At 26.3% G+C, this 22,405-nt stretch overlaps 2 long non-coding RNA genes across 3 annotated transcripts; both read right to left on the bottom strand.

Moving 5' to 3' along the window:
* Positions 1 to 618: 618 nt before the first annotated feature.
* LOC132935864 (uncharacterized) lies at positions 619 to 19,300 on the bottom strand. 2 transcript variants are annotated; one of them, XR_009663354.1, is made up of 11 exons: positions 19,205 to 19,300; positions 18,206 to 18,429; positions 17,938 to 18,131; positions 16,378 to 16,612; positions 16,108 to 16,233; positions 14,780 to 15,029; positions 14,630 to 14,698; positions 2,714 to 2,791; positions 1,094 to 1,180; positions 803 to 963; positions 619 to 734 (listed from the first exon to the last, which is right to left on the bottom strand). It is a non-coding gene; the product is annotated as an uncharacterized LOC132935864 (long non-coding RNA). The 2 variants fall into 2 exon arrangements; XR_009663355.1 differs by having other exon boundaries at positions 14,780 to 14,947.
* A 96-nt stretch (positions 19,301 to 19,396) lies between these two features.
* LOC132935865 (uncharacterized) lies at positions 19,397 to 21,397 on the bottom strand. Its single transcript, XR_009663356.1, has 5 exons — positions 21,159 to 21,397; positions 20,964 to 21,085; positions 19,921 to 20,005; positions 19,616 to 19,844; positions 19,397 to 19,542 (listed from the first exon to the last, which is right to left on the bottom strand). It is a non-coding gene; the product is annotated as an uncharacterized LOC132935865 (long non-coding RNA).
* Between the last annotated feature and the right edge of the window lie 1,008 nt (positions 21,398 to 22,405).

Here is a 22,405-nt window from a genome sequence, read left to right as displayed (position 1 = left end):
ACCGCTGTGGTATTATTATATATTATATTGTGTATTATCAATATTATTAAATTAAATTTGTGAATTATACAGCAACGCATTTTTACCTAAAACGTGTTACAATTTTCTTTTAATTATATACACATCACATTACACACACATTTACACACCCACCCACACACTAGCACTCTCTGGTCTTGCTCGGCGACCCCGTCCACTTCCTTTGAGTCGCTACACACACATACACATCTATACACAGGTCGGTCGGTGTGTGAGTACAGCGCGCAAAGTAAAAGCGATCGGGCCGTACGGGCTAACTATTGTTCCGTCCCCGGTGCAATCAACCAGATATCTATTATATTATAATAAATGTATATTGTATAATAATTTATTAATTTAATGAAAATAACATACGTCTATAGACGTATAACATTATTTTAAAGAGAACTTTTCTATCTTTATTATAATATTCATACAATTACATAACTGTTTCTGTTCTGTTAATTTACTATACAATACATTGTATACTGGAAAACAATATTTGATATAAGATTTGAAAAAAAACTTAAAATTGACAAAATTAAATATACAAATATGCCATACTAACTATTGATCATTATTATTACTACATTATGTATGCACAGTATTAGTTTTGTTTAGTAGCCTACATTTTGCAAGGGCCAACCAAGTGGACAATGGTGTATCAATTTCCGTGTCAATTATGTTTTTATATTTGATATGAACCCTTAAAGCATCTGAAAATTAAATAATATTAATACAACAGTTTACAATTTAACTAAAAATTATGTAACTAAATATTCACCAATGATTAATTGATAACTTCCGAGTAATGAAAATTTTTTTTTTTTTAAATCCCAAGAGTGAATAGTTTATTATAAGTTCATCAGAAAACATTTTCAACATTATACGTCGTATACTATCACCAATATCTTTCACTCCAATTAACAACGATAGCTTTGATACCTAAAAAATATAAATTATAATTTAATTAAAATATATATTCAGATATATATTATATATTTATAAATAATTTTAAAAATAATACGCATACCATTTCAGGTATATATACTATTAGTTTTGTTTAATAGCTTACATTTTGCATGGGCCAACCAAGTTGACAATGGTGTATCAATTTCATTGTCAATTATGTTTTAATATTTGATGTAAACCCTTGAAGCATCTGAAAATTAAATAATATTAATACAACAGTCAACAATTAAACTAAAAATTCACCAATGAATAATTGATAACTTCCTAGTAAAAAATTTTTTTTTTTTAAATCCCAAAAGTTAATACTTTATTATAAATTCATCAGAAAACATTTTCAACATTATACGTTATAAAAATATGAATTTCAAACGCTCATAAAAATGTAATTTGATTTGCTTGTAGACATTATTTTTTTGATAAAAGTAGACAAACTTATGAGGAATCTTATATTACATTTTCAAATCTAAGATTTAAAAAGAAAAATTTTTATGAATTCTCAACTCAAAATAATTTGCTAATTTTCGTGATTTTTCCGTATTTTGTCAATATTTGAACTTTAAATTATTATCAATAAAAACTGTGACTAAGGATTTTTAATTTTTTTCATCTGCCTTTGAAACAATAACCTAGGAGCCTTCTATTAAATTTTCAAGCTTTTTTACTCAACAGATAAAATTGTATTGATATTTATAGAAAAAAAAACTAAAAAAAATGGAAATTGACAATGTCCGTAAACAGCTCAAAATAAGTCAAAATATTTGGGAAATGTTATGGTGTATAGGAAATGCAATTATAAACATTCAGTCAAAATTTCATGTCCCTACGGTCATTTGTTTTAGATTTTACACCAAAAACCAAAATCAATTTTCTCGAAAACAGATTTTGCGTAAAAATTCCCGTTTTTCCTTCATTTTTCTTTTGTTTTTCACGTTGCTTTTGAAAACTACTGGGACATTTTTACATTTAACCCCCCAAAGTACCAACTAGTTTCACTTTCCTATCAGAAAAGTTACTTTTGAAGAAAATCCAAGCACTTTTACTGTCCTAAAAGTTGATGACATACACAAAAATAAAATAAAAAAAAACACACATTTTGTAAAATCAATACATTCATCGTTCCACTCAGAATCTAATACATATTCAGATATATATTGTATATTTAGAAATTAATTTAGAAATAATACGCATAGCATTTCAGGTCTAAAATTTTTCTTAAATAGCAGTTTTTGTTCAAAATCATAAAGTTCATCATCTGTGTAAAGGGGGAATATTTCAATTATATTAGTGGATTGTGTAATATTGTTTGCCAAGTGTGTGTTAATGGTTTCACCAGATATATTTAAAAAAATGTTGTAATGCAACATGTGATGCATTCATTGTACTGCTCTTTGTCATTTGATCATATTTTAATTTAGTCTACGTATGTATAACAAAGTTTTGAAATTCTAAAATATTGTAAAATAAAAATTAGTTTGCAAATAATATTATAATGTTTAAATAATGGATTAACCGCATTCCAGGTTAGGTTAGGTTAGGTTAGGCATTCCAGGCATACAAAATAACTTAATGATCAACTATACAATATGTTTGAAGTTTAGTGGCTATATAATATTTACAATGATTGTTAAGTAGTAAGTATATATTACAACTGTAATATAATATATCATATAGTGTATTTCATGCATTAAGTATTTATAAGAAAATATTATAGAATAACACATACCAGTAGTAGTCATTAGAGGAACATCGTTTTTTGGTGAAGTAATTATAGTCTGAGAATATGTTTTTGTTTTCTTACAATCTTAAAAAAAATATAATAAAATAGTTAAACAAATTATATATATAATAATTGATAGTATAATATAGGAAATTAAATTTAAAATATGAAGGGTAATTTTAAACATATAACATTTTTATCAATGTTTCAGTCAATATGTACTAATACATTATAAACTAATATATCTAATATGAAAGGAGCTAATAAAAATAATATAATTATTCATACACCATATACATTCATATATTTATTATATACCTGAGAATGGTAGGGTGGTCATAAATAAAGATCTCTTCACTAATTTTGGTGTTATTATTGTTGCTACAGAATTTTAATTTCTACTTACAAAGTATGAATTATTAATGTAACAATCGATTAATTGGAATAATCAAACCGGCCTAGCAAGTAGGTAGATGGAATATTTGGAGCGTCACAGAACTCATGAGTCATGGATTTTAAATGTTATTGCATTTGGCTTAATGTCTATGCAATATCAAAGTTTAAATATTTAAATACTTATTTAGATTATTATATTATATATATGATACAGAAAACCAATTTTTTTGGCTGTATAAATTATGGAGTATCTATACAGAATAGGAAAATCCAATTTAATTTAATTATTATAGAGTTAATGTCGTAATTATTGTTGAGGATAATCTATAGTCTATTTCTCGACATATTAATTTATTAGTCAGTAATGCTTTCAAGATTTTGTGATTTTTAAATGTAAATTTCAGAGCTTAAAAATAATAATAAATTAAAATTATTCTCTTGTTGTTAAATCATAGCTCAAGTTTGTTTCTTTAATTTGGTTCACTAATTATGCTGTATTTAAAATATGTGTACACACTTATAAATGTACTTGCATGAATAATGTTATATATTTTAACATTTGTAAACATATACATGCATGTGCTAAAAGACAGACTGCAACAGATTCAGAAACAGTACAAAATGAAAACCATTTTTTGCCCTTACCATGTGATTTACCATGTGATTTGTCGATGATGGATTTTTACAAAAACAAGAAAAATTGAAGCAAAATGAAAATATTATGATAAACAATGAAGAAATAAAAAACAAATTAGAAATGATACTTGGTATGCATAGTCGAAACAAATATGAATGTAGAAGATCAAATGTATATAATATTGAACAGTGCGATAACATATTGACAACGTTAGGAAAAAAAAATAGATTTTAAAAAAACATCAAATTTAGAATTGACGAGAAAAAGAAAAATTGAACAACAAGCAAGATTTGTTTAAAAAAAAAAAACTACCAAATCAACATCTAACAACTCTATCATCAATTGAGGGTACACAAATTAGTGAGATCATTGAAAAATTCCACTGAATTTTTAAACTATAAGGAACAACACCAGCGTTTGATCATTCTTACTTGTAAACAATATTTAATTATTTAAATATGATTTATTTTTTTTTTGACAAATATATGACGATTAACAACATGACGATGTTAAATTTAAAATTTCTTTAAAACGTAGAAACTTATTTAAAATTATCATTCTTATTATTGTATTGTGTCAAATTTTTAAAACGTAGTTAATAATTATAAAATGTTCAATTTTTATAGCTAAGGATTGAACATTTAAAACACCGATAGTAATATATTATGATTATGCTTAAATACATAATATAGCAAAATATAAAAATTTCGTTTTTATTTTCATAGTTATTTTGTTTTTTTTTTTTATCAACGATAACTGATACGATGATAGGGATTAGACTAGACATGACTCACTCTGGTGGGACATTTTTGACATCATGGATCACAAAAAAATTTTCCCCTGCGATGATCCAATCGTGGAATATTGGAGCGTCATAGAACTCACGAAGTCATGGATTTTAAATGTCATTGCATTTGCAAAACACGCATAAGGACTTTCAAGTTTTTAGTTAAAATTTTTAATTTTCCAGTAGTTTCATAATTTATAACTCATAAGCACTAATAAATAGCGTAACTTACTGAGGTAATAAAACATGTTAGGAACCTTCGATCAAAATGTCTAATGTTGCTAAGAAAAAAAAAACTTATAAATCCATAATTGAAAAAAAAAATATACAAAATTTGATATAAATAGCTAATAAAAAAGTCAAAATTGTTTTAAAATTTTAACAATGTATGGAGAATTCATAACTAAACTTTAAGAATAAAATAATAATGAATACATCGTAATATTAATATTTCTAAAAATTTTTTTTACTTAGTATTTTTTCTAGTTTATTATCTTGACTTGTAAAATGTAAAATACTATTTTCATATAACGAGCAGCTCATAGGAGGGATACAAAAATAAGTACTTTTTACTTATAATTTTTTTCCTGTACCAATTATATAGGTAATATCTACATCCTACATTTAGACCTGTACATCAAGACATCAAGTGAAGGCTAAATAATAAATATTTAATATTATTTAATAATAATTTATATAATATATTAATGTAATCATTAGTAATTATCAGTAAGTAATTTATCAATAGGTATCTTTGTTTGATGTTCTGAAAAACTTCAAAAATTTGTAACTGTTATTTGTTTGTGGTTGTAATTACTAATTTGTAACAAATAAAGCTCATAACTCATAAGGAATACCCGAAATCCAAATAGTTGGTATTGATGATATTACAAGTAGTAGGTAACTGATCATTTGTACCCAAAATTAAATAAATTGCTGCTAGTGACGGGTCGGATTCAGGGGGGGGGGGGGCTACCTACTATTATGGACAACATTTTTTAATTAAGAATAAAGTATATTATTTTATTATAAATGTATTAGTGTTGTAAAAAAAATTGTTGCCCCCCCCCCCCCCCCCCATCTGCATATCAATCTTAATATGCCCTAAAATTTTTATCGAAATCGGTTTGGTGGATCTTGAGTCATAAAATGTATTCAAAATGTACACTTGATTTCAAATATATTATTTATATGCATTTTGTATACTAAAAAAATATCACCGATATATTATATTAACAACATTAAAGTAATTGATTGTAAATTTATACTATTAATTAATACTTTGATTTTTTTTTGTTATTTTATTGATATTTATAGAAAAAAAAACTAAAAAAAAATTGAAAACTGACAATGTCCGTAAACAGCTCAAAAAGAGTTAAAATATTTTCAAAATTTTATGGTGTATAGAAAATGCTAATATAAACATTCAGTGAAATTTTCAAGTAAGATGGAATGGTGGATAGACGAGGAGTGGACGGTGGGACTGGAAAGGAGATGTCGTTGCCGCGCCGATTACTGTCACGCGATAAGCACTAATTGCTTGGCGTGAACAGATGGTATTAAATTTGAATTCAATGATATAATATGATTCTGAGCAGAGACGGTATGTCAGTCTAGGTTTAAGACATATTATACACTTATCTGCGGTATCAAAATAATAATTGACCTATAATAGGTACCTAAAATAAATTCCAAATTAATCATATCACAATATCCATTAGGTTAGGTTAGGTCAACAACAAACCGTGATACTATTATAGATATATAATAGTATACTTAAGAAGTTTCAATTACCCACGAGGCCACGAATAATATAATATATTATACAATCACAACAAAATAACTAAAAAATATATTCTAGGTTTTTTCATATGTCATTTCGTCCCAAATTTGGACTTAAAATGACTATAAAAATAAACCGTGTTTATGTATTTTTTAGGTTTTTTGGTAACATAATTAACTACTAACATGGAATCTCGATTTAAATTCTCAATCTTTAGATATAAAAGTTGAACATTTTATACATTTTTAAGTACAAAAGAATTTGATAAATTTTGTTAAAACTCAATCTTTAAATGCTTATAAAAAAAAAAAAAATAAATATTTTTCAACTGCTATTGTAACAATATATCAGGAGCCTTGTATAAAATTTTTACATTTTTTGACCTAACAGATATAACTATATTGATATTCATAGAAAAAAAAAATCAAAATTCAAATATTAAATTGTCCGTAAACAGCTCAAAACAAGTCAAAATATTTTGAAAATTTTATTAAGTATAAGAATTGATAAAATAAACATTCAGTGAAATTTTTATGTATCTACAGTTATTCGTTTTTGAATTACAACAAAATAATAAAGTCCTGAGAAATCAAGTGAATATCCAATGTTGTAAAAATATAAACTTCAAACGCTCATAAAAATTTTATTTGAATTGCCCGTAACCTTTTTTTTTTGGATAAACGTGGACAAACTTATGAGGAATCTTGTATTACATTTTCATATCTTAGATTTAAAAGGAAAAATTTTTATGAATTCTTAACTCAAAATAATTTGTTAATTTTCGTGATTTTTCCATATTTTGTCAAGATTTGAACTTTAAATGCTTATAAAAAAAAAAACTGTGATTTAACATAACCTAACCAAGGATTTTTAATATTATTCAAACGTCATTGTAACAACATAGTAGGAGATTTGTATTAAATTTTCAAGCTTTTTTACTTAACAAATAAAGTTTTATTGACATTCATAGAAAAAAAACCTAAAAACGTTGAAAAAAAATTGAGTATATTCGTAAACAGCTCAAAACAAATTAAAATATTTTGAATTTTTTTTATGTATAGAAAAGGCTAATATAAACATTCAGTGTAAATTTCATATATTTGTCAAAAACCAATTTTGCGTAATTTGGGAATTTTAAATTTTGACCTCCCCAATGCACCTACAATATTCACATTCCCATCGAACAAGATACTGAAATGGAAAATCGAAGCATTATTTCGACTACTTATCGTGTACATATAGACACAAAAATTGTGATTTCCGGAAAACTAGTATAATAGTAAATAGTTTATTGATAAGTTAATACTTTTAATAAATTGCAATGAGTTTTGAGAGGAATATATAAATTCATATTTAATTTTATCGCAGCTGCATTTTCCTACTATTTTCTAGTAATTTTTGTTGCGATACAAACGCAACTTTACGATATTATATTTATTATATTATGGTGTCGTCTATACCAGCGACTCTTAACTGGGGGGTCGTAACTCCCTTAGAGATCGTCAACAAAATTCTAAATAGTTTTCAAAAGCGCTGTGAAAACCTATAGAAAAAATTGGGAAAACGGGAATTTTTCAATCTGTTTTTGACAAAATCGATTTTGGTTTTTGGTGTAACTCTAAAATAAATAAACGTACATGACGTTTTCACTGGTTCTTTACTAATACGATAAAGTTTTCAAAAAATTATGATTTGTTTTGAACAGTTTTTTTTTTTTTTGAACAGACATTTTTAGTTTAAATTTTCCTTAGTTTTTTCTTCTATGAATGTCAATAAAATTTTATTTGTTGGGTAATAAAGCTTGAAAATTTAATACAACGATCCTAATATATTGTTACAATGATATTTGAAAAATATTAAAAATCCAGTAACGTTTTTTTTTTATATTCATTTAAAGTTAAAATCTTGACAAAATACGTAAAAATCACGAAAATAAGCAAATTATTTTGAGTTAGAAATATTCATAAAAATTGTTCTTTTTAAATCTAAAATTTTAAAATGTAATATAAGAATCCTCATTAGTTTGACTACCTTTATCATAAAAAAAATGTCTACATGAAAGTCAAATTAAGTGGAAATAGGTCAAATTTACATAAACTTCGTAAATTGGGGACCGGTATTTTAAAAAAAAATACGCTGAGTAATATATTTATTAATTTGAAAAGTCATCGCACAAAAGTTGGAAAAATGATGAAAAAAGGTGGGTACTTACATAACTAATATTAGTACAAGACAAAATTATAATATTAAAAAAATTATTCGTTTATACATTGTGCAGGTATTATCTGTATAGGTAGGTACTGTTACTATCTTACGTAAAATATACTTTTGTATAAAACGAAATATTTTTGCGGGAACTATACAAAATTTCCCATAAAACAAACCCCATTAAAAGCGATATGAGTGTCCCATACACGATTTCGAGGCAATAAATGGTTAACCCATAGCTTAAAATAACAAAATTACTACCTATAAAATAAGTATTCCAATCAACATTTTAAAATTTAAAAATACATTGCAACGAGATACGTTTACTTTGGATCCAACAGCCCTCCTACCCCTTGAGATGGCCGTGTTTGTAGTTAATTTATTAATGCATATGCACAGATTTTGAAGATTAGACTAACAAAAACGAAAAAAAAAGAACTTATTCAATATCTGTGGATTAGTGTTAACAATTGACATAATATATGCGTCTGAATTAAGATATTATCTCTCAATTTCACAATTCAAGTACTGCCTATCAGCAGTATGTGCTAGTCAGTTTATTGAGACTTATCTAGATAATTATTTAGTTATCTTTTAACTTATCTAGATAAATGGTTGCGTTTTATATAAATAATTATAATTATTTTATATAAATGACTAATTTATATAGTGTAACGTTAAATGCAACTAAGTATTATTAGACCTTTTTATTCCTCCTTCTTAAATGTACGCTTAAAAAAACTCGTTTTATATTAATTTTGTAATACTATGATAAGGTTATTAAACAGTTGTTAACAAAAATCAGAAAATAATTTAATTGTTTTATTTTAAGAAATTTTTAATTTAAGAGGTATATTCAATTTTCAAAACTGATGTTAATTAATTAACAAGTGTACTGGGCTCTTATAGAAGTCTCAGAAGACTGTATGTTCAGTGCCGCAACATCCACCCGGGCAGCCGGGGCAATGCCCCGGGAACGGCCTCCATTCCTATTTTTTGGCCCCTATTTATAATTTTCACAATTTTTAATTTTTATATACCCAGCAATACCTACTGTATTGTGAGAATTTGTGACAACTGTGTATACTGTGTAGGATAAAATTAATTTTAAAAATGTTTGTACTATTACACTATTACAGTAATTATCAAAATATTGATGACTGAAAATTATAGTCCGGCATTGATTTATTATTATCGTTTGTTGGAATTTTAATGGGAATCCCGCTATTTACGTCACCACGACGGCCTATCTAGCGATTTGTTTGTTTTGACTGTGACACGCCAGTATACCACGAGCTGATAATCCTATATAATATATAACTATATAAGAACTATTCATATTGTGTATAAATACTATAAATTAATAATATTACGACTTCAAGTGTGGCTAGCGTTGTAGGAACACTCGGAATAGTATTAAACAAAATTATCGCGTTCTTTATTTGGCATTTGCGTACAGCGAGCAGTGCGAGGTGCGACTGTGCGAGTACCTATATAACTTATTAGTTAGGTATTAGTTATTTACTTAGTGGCTAGTTTGACTTCTGTTCTTCATTATTATTGTATGTTGTACACTTGTACATTAATAATAATAATAATGGAATCTTCTCAACAACCGTTGAAAAAAATTAGATTGTCCGGTGGAGCAAGAAAAATGTTGAAACAGAAAGAAAAATCTATTAAAGGGAATAGAAGTATTTTGTCATTTATTCAATCTCCAGTTTCTGAAACTGTTATTTCAAACTCGAAATCTGTAGAATTCGAAGATAGTTCATACCAAATTGAGTCAACGTCAACCCAAGGTAATTTTATATGGCTGTATTTAATAAACTATAATTAATATAGAAATTGATATCATAGGTTAGTAAGAAATATATAATTATTGATGGTCACCATGAGATAGTTATTGCTATTTTTAATATTCTCAACATATTTATATTTTATATTTTATTTATATTTATATTTTATTTATATTTTTATTTAATATATTCAATAATTATATTGTATTTAATATTTAATGTATAAATATTTAAATATTAAATGTTGAATTTATTTTATAGTTGAAAAATCCATAAAACTCCACTATGAAAGCACTTTGTCATTAATTCAACCATTGGTTTGTGAAACTGTTACTTCAAATACAAATGTATTAGAACTGTGCAATGAAGAAGATCCACCTTCAAATAAGCTAACACAAGGTATTTATGATTGTTTTGGAAAGAAAAATTTTACATCAGTAAATAATATTGTAGAAAAATATATAATATGAAAATTATAGAAAATGTTGATACATTTATAAAAATATGCATTTAGATACAAATCCACTATCTTCAGAATATGATAAAAAAACTAATAATTTTTTAGGATTAGATTTTTCAACTGAATATCCTTCTGACCGTGGACATTTTGAAGATATTATAAGCAGTGATATGAAATACAGTATAATGAGTTATGGTCCATGCAGACCTATCATTAACTTTCCTTACTCACTAGATGGTGGTGGAGTTTTAAGAAAATTTTCAGCCAGTTATTACAATATGACAACAAAATCAGGTTTACAAATTCCTCGATTATGGCTTTGTTATTCTATTTTATTAAACCGTGTGTATTGTGAGACGTGTTGGTTGTTTGCAAACAGAAACCAAAAATGATTCAAAAACAATTGGATTGTAGGGATAAATGACTGGCATCACATGAATGACAAAATAAATGGTAATGAAAAGTCCCAAACACATATTTATGCCAGTAGTGTTCGACTTTATTGGTCAAAGAATAAAACTATAAATAGACGTATGGAAGAACAAATTTCCAAAGCAGCAGATTTTTGGAAAAATGTTCTAACCCGAATTATCAAAATAATTTTGTACTTGACTGAAGGTAATACAGCACTCAGGGGAAACGAAGGTAGTGGAAAAAATAAATCCAATAGTGAAGGTAATTTTATAAGAACTGTCAAACTGAAGTCTGAATTTGATCCAATTTTATATGAATTGTTAAATAATGAGAGTCTAAAAACAAAATATTTAAGTTGGAAAATTCAAAACGAAATTATAGATTTATTAGCTGTTGAACTTAGTCGTTTATTATGTAAAGAAATAAAAGACTCAAAATTGTTTTCTATTATAATGGATTCTACTTTAGACATTACAAAAAAATATCAATTAAGTGTTGTATTACGTTATGTTGTGATTGATTACCATAAAAAATCTATTGAAATAAAAGAATCTTTTTTAGGTTTTTTTGAATTAAAAAAACACGGTGCTGCTGACTATGAAAATCTGTTGTATAGTATTTTGGAATCTTATGATCTAAACGTAAAAAACTGTCGTGGACAAGGATACGATGGTGAATCTGTTATGAGTGGCAGTAATAGTGGAGTCCAAAAACGTATCATGTCAGTGGCACCAAATGCACCATTTGTTCATTGCTGTGCACATAATTTGAATTTGGTTATTTCTGATGCAGCCAAAAGCACTCAAGTAGCAAATAATTTCTTTGCCACTGTTCAAGCTATTTTTAACTTTTTTAGTTCTAGCGCTCCTCGGTGGGCTACGTTAGCTTTCAGTGAAGACTTTGCTTGCAAAATTAGAAAGGAAGTATTGAAAAAAATATGTCCAACTCGGTGGGAAGCCAGATACGAATCAGTTTCAGCTCTTAAACAACGATATATTGATGTACTTAAGTCATTGATTAACATAAGTTTAATCAGTAAGAAGTCTGACGAACAAAGTAAAGCTCAATCTTTACAAAAAAAAAATGGAATCTTTTCAATTTGTGTTGATGTTGAGTGTTTGGGAAAACATATTACGACCACTTCATGGTGTTTCAAAAATGTTACAACAACAAGATATGAATCTACAAAATGCACGAGACAGATTAAAAGATGTTTATTATTTAATAAATGAATTGAGAAATAATTATGAAGATATAGTAAATAATGCCAAGTCATTGTGTTTGAGATGGAGCTTACCTGTTACATATACTGAACCTCGTCAGATATATACAAAAAAACATTTTGATGAAGTTGATGGAGATAGGCGGTTAACTATAACAACAGAAAACTTTAAAATTAAAGTATTTTATCCTATTATAGATACTGTTTTAATGCAACTTAATATTCGTTTTAAAGCAATGGACAATGTATGTACTACATTTGGTTTTCATAATCCAAATAATCTCTTATGTTTAAGAGAAGATAATATTGTAAAGGAGTCATATGATTTTATTCAAACGTAAAAAGATGACATTAGTTCTGATTTTACTGGTCAGATTTTATCATTAAAAGAATTAATAAAAAATAAAAATTTAAAAACTATAAATGAAATGGCCAAATTTATACTTACCAATAGCAATAAGTTACTCTGAAATCTTAGTAGCTTGTACAATATTTTTAACACTGCCAGATACAGTAGCAACGGCTGAAAGGTCATTCTCAAAATTAAAAATTATAAAAAATTATTTAAGGAATTCTTGTAGCCGAAATCGACTTTCAAACATTGCTATACTCAATATAGAACAAAAGCGGACTTCAGAACAGACAAATTAATTAAAGATTTCTATAATTTGAAAGCAAGAAAGATGAAATTTGTTTAAAATATTAACATCATATTATTTTTATAAAATGTATAACTTTATTCTATTATAATGAACTTATTCTTTCATGTGTTTTTATTTATAATAAATTAATATGATAGATATTAAAAAGTGTTGTTCTTTACTAAAATGTATATTTTACATGTATGAAATACTTTTTAATAAAGATTACGTTTGTTTGTTGATTTTTATCTGATTGACTCCAATAAATTTGTTCACTAATTTAAACCCTGGTGCAGTGATGCTTGATAATGGCATGGCCCCTAAATAATCTTTTGTCCTAGGGCTCAAAAATTCTAGTTGCGGCACTGTGTAGGTTATTATTTATTTATTATAATCATGAACAACACATTGCCAATAGGGTCTCAACATTTATGAGTGAACAATTATTATAAATAAAATAATTTAATTACTATCAACAAAAATCTGACACGTGACGACTGACGAATAGTTATTGTTTTGAACTTTAAAAAAATTTACATCAAAGTATTTGAATTTAAAATACAAATATGTCCAATGCAGTATTTAAAAAACTTTCCAAATACTTTATTTAAAAAGTATTTAAAAATTAATCCAAATATTATAAAAGGATTTAAATACATTAACTCAAATATTTTACATGACCTAGTTGTTAAATACCTAGTCAAATAGTAAATACATATCTAAAGACAATTTACAAAGAGAATCATTGAAGGGATCATCAGTTCATTAATAATTGATTACTGTTATCAATTGTTGGACTGTAGTAAAAATGTATTTAAAAACAGTTTTCAACAGCCAAATGAAAACACTAAGAGTCAACGTAGTACTGGCGTCTGGCCCCTGCATTTAGTGAACAGCAGCATTGTAATTCACCAATCCTCTCTCTGAGTGTACAGTTTTTCGGCTAATAGTTATTTAGTATATATTATTTAGTAATTATAAGTAAACAGTAAACAGATCTGTACCTAAAATGGAATGTGGAATATATTATTATAAGTGAGCACCTACTTAAATTTGTACTTTTTAACTTATCAATATTATATTTTATATTTTACTATATTTATAATATTTATTTAAGTTACCAGGAGGTATGTATTGTTATTTATAAACCACAGTAAAAATTAATTTTACTAATAATTTTGAAATTACGTATGCTTATGTACCTATGTTAGCTTTTTTGTTTATTATTGGCGTCTACTTTAAGTATATTTTCTTATTACAATATTAGGTACTGTCAATACTAATAATTAATTTCCACTTTTCTTACATTCTTGATAGTTTTTAATTCAACTAAAATTATTTTTTAAGAAAGTTGCATTTTAATTAAATATTTATTGAAAAAGAAATTACATAATATTAATAACAATACACTTATAAAAAGGGGTGTAACTTTTATGGTAGCCACAATCACACCACAGTTGCCTATATACGCCTATCTAACTAAATGTATTTACATCATTTCTCAAAAATTAATCTATACTTTTAGATAATAATATGTGCACAAGCACATGTAATATGCATAAATATAAATCCAACCTTCATCATCGGCAATAATTGCTGTATTGTGAGGAATTTCATATGCTGTATTGTTTGACCGTCTGAGTTCTAAGTATACAATTAATAACATTTGTATTAATTAATTATTATCGTTATTATTTTATAAGAAAATTAAGAAACTGTTTCTACCTGGAATCATATGCCAAATATCCAGTATAGGTAAGGAATTCTTCAACAAAGATTCATCCTTGCTGTAATCTTTCTATGGTTGACGATAGATTTTGGTCAAGCTGCACATATTATTGTCTATGCCTTGGTCTCAGTATAGGCCGATCTTGTTGAATATGGTATTTTTTACTATAATGTTCGTCCAGTTTTAGTAATATTTCAGGAAATTGAATTGAATCATTATAATAAGTAACATAATATAATTGTATATCTAAACATGATTAAACATAGAATTGACATTATTAGAAAGTTTAATGAGATAATGTAAAAATGATAAACTGTTAATACATTATACATTTATGCTGTGACCCACACAACTCAAAACCAGGAAATGTCGGTGTTTTTTACTTATACAGGGGAGTCAAGAATTTTGTTGATTTTTTCTAAAATTAAAATTTTTTTTATGTTTTCCACAATCAGTGTATTCACAAATTAAAAAAAAGTTGGTAAGTGAATGTCGCTCTGCTGTACAGTTAACCTATTACAAGTGAGTCACTGTAATGGATGTAAAATCATTGTATACGAAACACAATTCCGAGTGAAGACGATCTTTCAGCCTATGATATTACTAAGTTAATATATTTGATGATATTATTGTGATTAAGAGGACGTTACACTGACATTTGTGGTCTCCATCTTACAAGTGTGTAACATAGCAAATTGTACACTCAGCAGAACACATTTAGCTCAGTTAGTTTCAAAATTAGAGTGAATTAACCTCTTATAAAATTTAAAAGTAAAATTATTATCTAGGCAATCTTATGGACTTTTTATTATATTTTAATTTTAAAGCGAGTTAATATAATAAAAATCCCATGAGATTGACTAAATAACAATCTTACCTTTAAATTTTATAAGAGGTCAATACATTGAAAATAAAAACACAGCATTGTAAATTCAATACATACATTGCTCCGCTCAGAATTTAATATGTTTATCAGGTTTACGTTTTGTTTATTATTTTCCTAAATATAAGTGAAACGAAAAATTGAACTTTATGGGTATGAGTTAAAAAATATAGTCTATAAAACATGGAAGTCAGGGATTAACTTGAAAATGATGACAACCAATTTGTTTTATTTAATTTAATATTATGTAGAAGCTATTTTGAAAATGTATGGCTACATTTCTCTTTTTTCCATATATTTTACATGCTTACATTCAAATTACAACCATCAACCTTAAATTTATTCAATCATGCAATATTTTTAAGAATTTAAAAAATTTGTATTATTGATTTATTAAACTGTATTACCTATCTAAATAATAATATAAACATTTTAACTTACTCGTAAAAAGCCAAATACTGAGATGATTTCCACCCATGTAGAAGTTTAAAAGTCTGTGGAAGACATCTTAATCATTATTTGTTCTTCTAGGACTATTGAACACATTGGAGTTAGCAACACCAACACCTATACAATTATTTTTACTCATGTAATATGTATTGTAATTTATTATTATAAAGTATTCATTATAATAAATTTTACTTTTAAAAATTAGAATTTAAGAATCAAATAATGTTGAAATTATAGTTTATACTGAGTTGTATTACTCACGCTCAATCCAATGTGTTTCGAAGTATCTTACATAACGTCTAGCAACATCTTGATTTGGAGAGTGACTGGCTTTTCTTTTAACTATTTCCTAACCTTCTGGTATTATATTGAATAGCAACAATGCTATGGCTTGTGACATACAGAGCATTGTGTGTAAGAAAGTGTCATCTACTCATCTCTATACAGTATACACTTGTCTCCGTATGCCAAATTCTTTTTCATTTTTCTCTAATGCCTATTTATTTAAACATCGGATAATAAATCATGAATTATAAATTGCATAATACATTATAAAGTTGTTGTTTTTTTATTTTGTTTCAGTTATAACAACAGAATATTCAATGCATAGCTAACAAGCCAAGTACTTAATATAATATTCTTTGATACAATAACACAATTATAAAATTGTCCCACCAAACTATTAAAATTAAAATTTTAAAGAAGTTTTTACATAATATTTTTAATGTCATAAATATTTCAATGATAACCACATTATGGTAAATCAAATGAAAAATCTATATATATAAAAATAAGTGTACATTTTGAATACATTTTATAACTCAAGATCCACCAAACCGATTTCGATAAAAATTTCAGGTCATATTAAGATTGATATGTAGATGGTTTCTGTGACGTTTGTACGCTGTGGGACAAGTGGTTCCGGAGTTATGGCCTCTTAAGTGCACACCTGGCAACATGGCCAAAAACAACAACAACATCTATACATCCATATATTATATCTAAATATTATCCATAGCAATCATTAAAAAACAAAAATTTTGATTGTGATCACTTCCCCTTTTTAAATTAGCCTATGACGCTCACAAAGAATGTGGCATTGTATTGGGGAAAGAATTTTTGTAATCGGTTCAGTAGTTTCGAAGTTTATCCCGAACATACAAACAAACGCTATCATTTTATATATTAGTATAGATAAAAATGAATGCTTGTGTGTAGATTGTCCTCCGGGAAGAAGATAGGCAAATTTAAAAAGTGTTAAATTTGTGTTTTTTTATTCATCGGATTTTAGTACGGTTGCGTTAGGCTTTTGTACTAATTGATTATATTAATCCTCCATAGGTGAAATTAAGTAAAAATTACAAACTTGGAACAATTTAGATACTTTAGAGTTAAATCATACACTCACATACAAACAGCACGGGGTCCGTGATCTACCGCAGGTAGATTGCCTACCTGATAATTCGAGTATACTGCTGCGAATCAGAATTTTTATTCCGGGCAACAGTAAAGTTAAGATAAGTTTTGAATACCATAAACCATACACCGAATATTAAGTAACGAATTGAACAAAGTTTGAGTCATATAGAATTGGTACATTTAACGGGCAACGAAGTGCCAGCGGGATCAGCTAATACTATATAATAATTAATAATTATCAATTATCAATTACAAGTAATAACATGGGAGGATTACTTCATAAAACATAAAAAGTTCTAGTTGGAAAAGGTGATATATAAAACCATTTTATCATTTCCCTAAAAATAAAATGTATATGCCATTACAACTGAAATGATCAATAGGTAGGCAACGAAAACATACTTGCACCATGTGGAACCAAAATTTCTGCAGGAGAACAGTATTAAATACGCGACCGAGAGCATTTGTCAATGCTGTTTCATAGTCTGTGACAATGTTTGTTGCTCTAACATCATACATTTCACTTATAAACTAAAATACTGATTGATATGCTGCTTCAGTCTTTCTCCACATCAATACATATGCCACTGGAATGCCTATAATATATATAGTACTTTTTAATGACTAACATATACCTATACTGTTTTAAATTTAAATTATTTCATGTTACCTGGTCCATGTACTTTGCCATAACTATCAATAACTGATCATTTGTTGATTGTGCCGATCTGCTTTTAAATGTAGTATCAATGTGAAGCTGTTGAGCAGAAGCCAACAAACATGCCATGGGATCACCATTAATATATCCTCTATACATATTTTGACCATTATATATTTGGAACATATTTGACACAGTCAACAAAAATTGTATTGGCATATTCCATAGAAAAACATCTAAAAAAAAATTGAAAATTTCTATAAATACCTTAAAAAGGGTCAAAATATTTTGGATTCTGAGCAGAGCAAAGGATCTAATGATGGTATTACAATGGTGTTTTTTTTTTCAATATAATATAGAATCTTATATTTTAGCAAATGAGATCAACATGGTGCTTTAGAGAGGGCATTTTTCGATTTTCTCAATAGTTATTTAATGCCACGGGAAAATCTATCGACAAATTACAAAAAATGCACGCTATAATAAAATAAAATTACAATATAAAACATCCAGATCGATGCTCAGAATCGTTTTTCGTATACATTAATATATTATCAATGAATTCAAATTTACCCACTTATAATCTACTGTATAGCAGAATAACATCTACTTATGCTTTTTTTTTTTAAGAACATTTGTTAATTTACTACTGAAAATACAATGATAAAAAACTTTTATTTTCAAAAGCTCTAACAATAATAAATTAGTTTAACATTCCGGTTTTTTTTTTTGTCGAATGTAGAAATGTAATTTTCTATACAGTAGGTATAGTATAATCTGCGAACTGTAAACTATTTAATATAGCATAAGTATTCTACAAAATTGTTGATTATCCATAATATTATATGTTATTTTATAAAACATACAATTTCAGAATAGTCACTTTAAGTTGCAACTGTACATATACAATTATATAATATTAATTAATGTACATGCTAGATGAGTTGATTATCCATACAACATTAAACTACAAGTACCTAAACATCTATAATACATTTTTTGTTAGCTTACTTTCTCCTCAACTGGAACAGCAATGGCATTATATGAAATAATCTCAACACATTTTCACAAGATAATAAGAATAATTCATCACCATTAACCATTTATCTGAAAATATTAATCATTATTTATACATATATGAAGATGTAATTAATCAAGTTATATATTATTTATCATACAAAAACTATTTATTGATGAATGCTTCAAAACTTGAGAGAACTCCGTACAATTATGTAAGTTGGAAAACAATTTTATAGGAAGATAATTTGAAGTATCCATTTATGATAGTAGAATCTCTGCACATATATTGTATAGTCCAACTATAAGCGATTTGTAGCTGGTAACAAAACCTTGAGAAGGTAATAATAAATAATTTAAATAATTTTGATAGAAGTCTATAACAATTCAAATAATTATTTTTACCTGTACATTTCCATTGGTGACCAGTTTGCCAGTATAAATATATAATCTAAAAATAGTAATAAAACCAGTGGAATCCAACTCATATTAACAAGATTTGAATTGTTGCTTTCCTCAAAACTGTTAAACACAGCTCGGAAATATGGACTAGCTGCTACTAAAACATTTTTTATATCCTAATAATATTGATTCACCCTCAGTTACCAATCAAAAAAAGCATAAATTTCTATTTCTAAAAACAAAAATAATATTATTATGTTATTAATTTTTATTTTACAAGCAAATGAAATCACTTTCAATATACTTACCAAGATTGTGAGTCTTCAAGTAGTCGTCTAACAGAGTGAGGGTGTATTTAGAATATAAAATTTATTCATTCAGATCCCTTGGTTTCTAAAAATTAAAAATGATAATTCATTACTTTTCCAACATTATAAATTTATAAATAAGTAAATTTTACTTATAAAAAAAAAGTAACCTACATACCTAATGTATGTTTAATTAAAACTAAATTTGGCATGAGAAAAGAAATGATGAATATGATTGATATAGTTTGTAGAAAGCTCTTGGGTATATTCTGTGATAATTGTAAAATAGAATTTTAAAAAAAACTATTAAACATATAAATTCCAAAGATAATAAACTTAAGAATATAACCAATGTATAGAAATAGTTAGGTATTTGTTTTATTTACATAATATTGTTATTGGCCTTACCTATTTGTTTTTATTATGACAATTTAAGTTGTATACAACATTAGTATTAATAAAATTACATTATTAAAGGTAATATTTCTTGTTTAAATATCATTAAATAATAATGAAAATAAAAAAAACCTATATTAGGTAGGTACTTATATTAGATAAGTTATTTACGAGTTTATTTATGTTTTTAATTTAGTTGCTTATTTATACACCCAATGTATTGTCATACATAATTAACCTTATTTTAAACATACAGTAATATTCATTACATTTTAATAAAATTGTTTAAAAACCTATGAGGCGTAAGCATAATAATATTATATTAATAAATCAATAACAACAGTTTGTTTTGTTATAGACTGATAGCACAGAAAAATATAGAAGTGAAATTCGATAACCTGATCACCAAACTGAGTGCATATTTTATTTACCTAAGTTACGGAAACATTTACTATTGTCGTGTTATTATAGTGTTATAGTCACTTGATTTGCCCAATTTGGACAGTGTCCAAATCCTAGCTTATACGCAACTAATTTATTCTGACTCCAGTTTATATGTACACTTATTAAACATTTTTTTGAATAAAATCAATTACATTTTGTTTTTCTTTAATATACAAAATAAAATACAAGTAAAAAATACTTACATAAAGTATTGCAATAATTGACGATGTTAATTACTGAATTGGTAATGTTGAACAAAATAGCAAAATTCACTTTCACAAGTCATATACACTTGATGTACTTTTGAAAATTGTAATAAAAGTACCTAACAAGTAAAAATAATAAAAGGAATTTTAAATAAATAGAATGAGATTTACAGAAAAAAAATTGTTTTATACATAGAACTATAGAATTAAGTTTGACAGGATTAAATGCGTTTTGATGAACTACAGATGTCTATACTATAAAGTATAAAGCATGAACTGCTGCAGTACTGTAATAGTATAACTACTTATTTCTTAGGTAACTGAATTTAATCAATTGAAAAAAAAAACAAGAGGTGTTATGAGTGTAGTAAAAAGAACTTTATAAAAAACAATGATTATTGATAATTTTATAATGTTATCACAAACGTAAAACTGCAGCCAATGAGAGCTCGCGATTTGGTACACCAGGTGCCAGATTCGTCGGTACAATATTAGAAATTGAATATGTTCAAAAATATTTAGATTTGTAAATGATTTAAATAATTTTGTTTTTTTTTCTAAATGTAAATAATAGTTTTGTGATTTCTTATGGATATTAACTAACTAGCATTTCTAGTCATAAACACATTTTATTTTACTTGTATAATAAATATACCTATAATAATTTATATCATATTATACGTAATTTATAAAAATTGCGATGCGCAAATGTTATTTCCAACAAAATGTACGAGAAAACACCAAATGCCTATTTTAACAATAGCGGTGTTCCTCCGCTGTACAGTAGTTTACAAGTGAGTAAACTGAAATAGATCGTGTTAAATTTTAATTCAATGATAATATACCTAATATCTTTATATAAGAAAAACGATTCTAAGCGAAAACGGTCAGTCATCCTATGATATTACTAAGTATATTTGATGATATTACTATAAATAAAGTAATTTATATATAACCTAATGAGTAATGACCTATTTACGTGGAACCTTGTTTTAACATTTCAATCCTTCGATATAAAAACTGAATATTATATACATTTTTAACAACAAAATAATCGTTAAATTTTAAATTTGATAAATTTTTTCAAATTTCGAACTTTAAATACTTATAAAGAAAAATTGTGCATATGTTTTTTTATATTTTCCAACTGCTTTTGTAGCAATATATTGGGAGCCTTGTATTAAATTTTCATGCATTATCACCACGCGCGGATTGGTGAATTTTTTCTGCCCGGGAAATATGGATCAAACAAATGTAACTCCCACCAAAAAAAAAAAATAATTTTACTCAAATTTTAAAATTTGTTTAGTTTTACCCCTAAATTATTAAAATATATAATAAGTACTTAAGTAATAAGTAATAATAAGTAGCTATAATTAAAGCTATAGCAGTTTTGGATTAATCAGATATTTAAACCACCTCCCCTTAACAAATTAGCA

Source organism: Metopolophium dirhodum, chromosome 1 (genome assembly GCF_019925205.1).
Source record: "Metopolophium dirhodum isolate CAU chromosome 1, ASM1992520v1, whole genome shotgun sequence".
Lineage (NCBI taxonomy): Eukaryota > Metazoa > Arthropoda > Insecta > Hemiptera > Aphididae > Metopolophium > Metopolophium dirhodum.
This window is presented reverse-complemented; position numbering and strand designations above follow the sequence as displayed.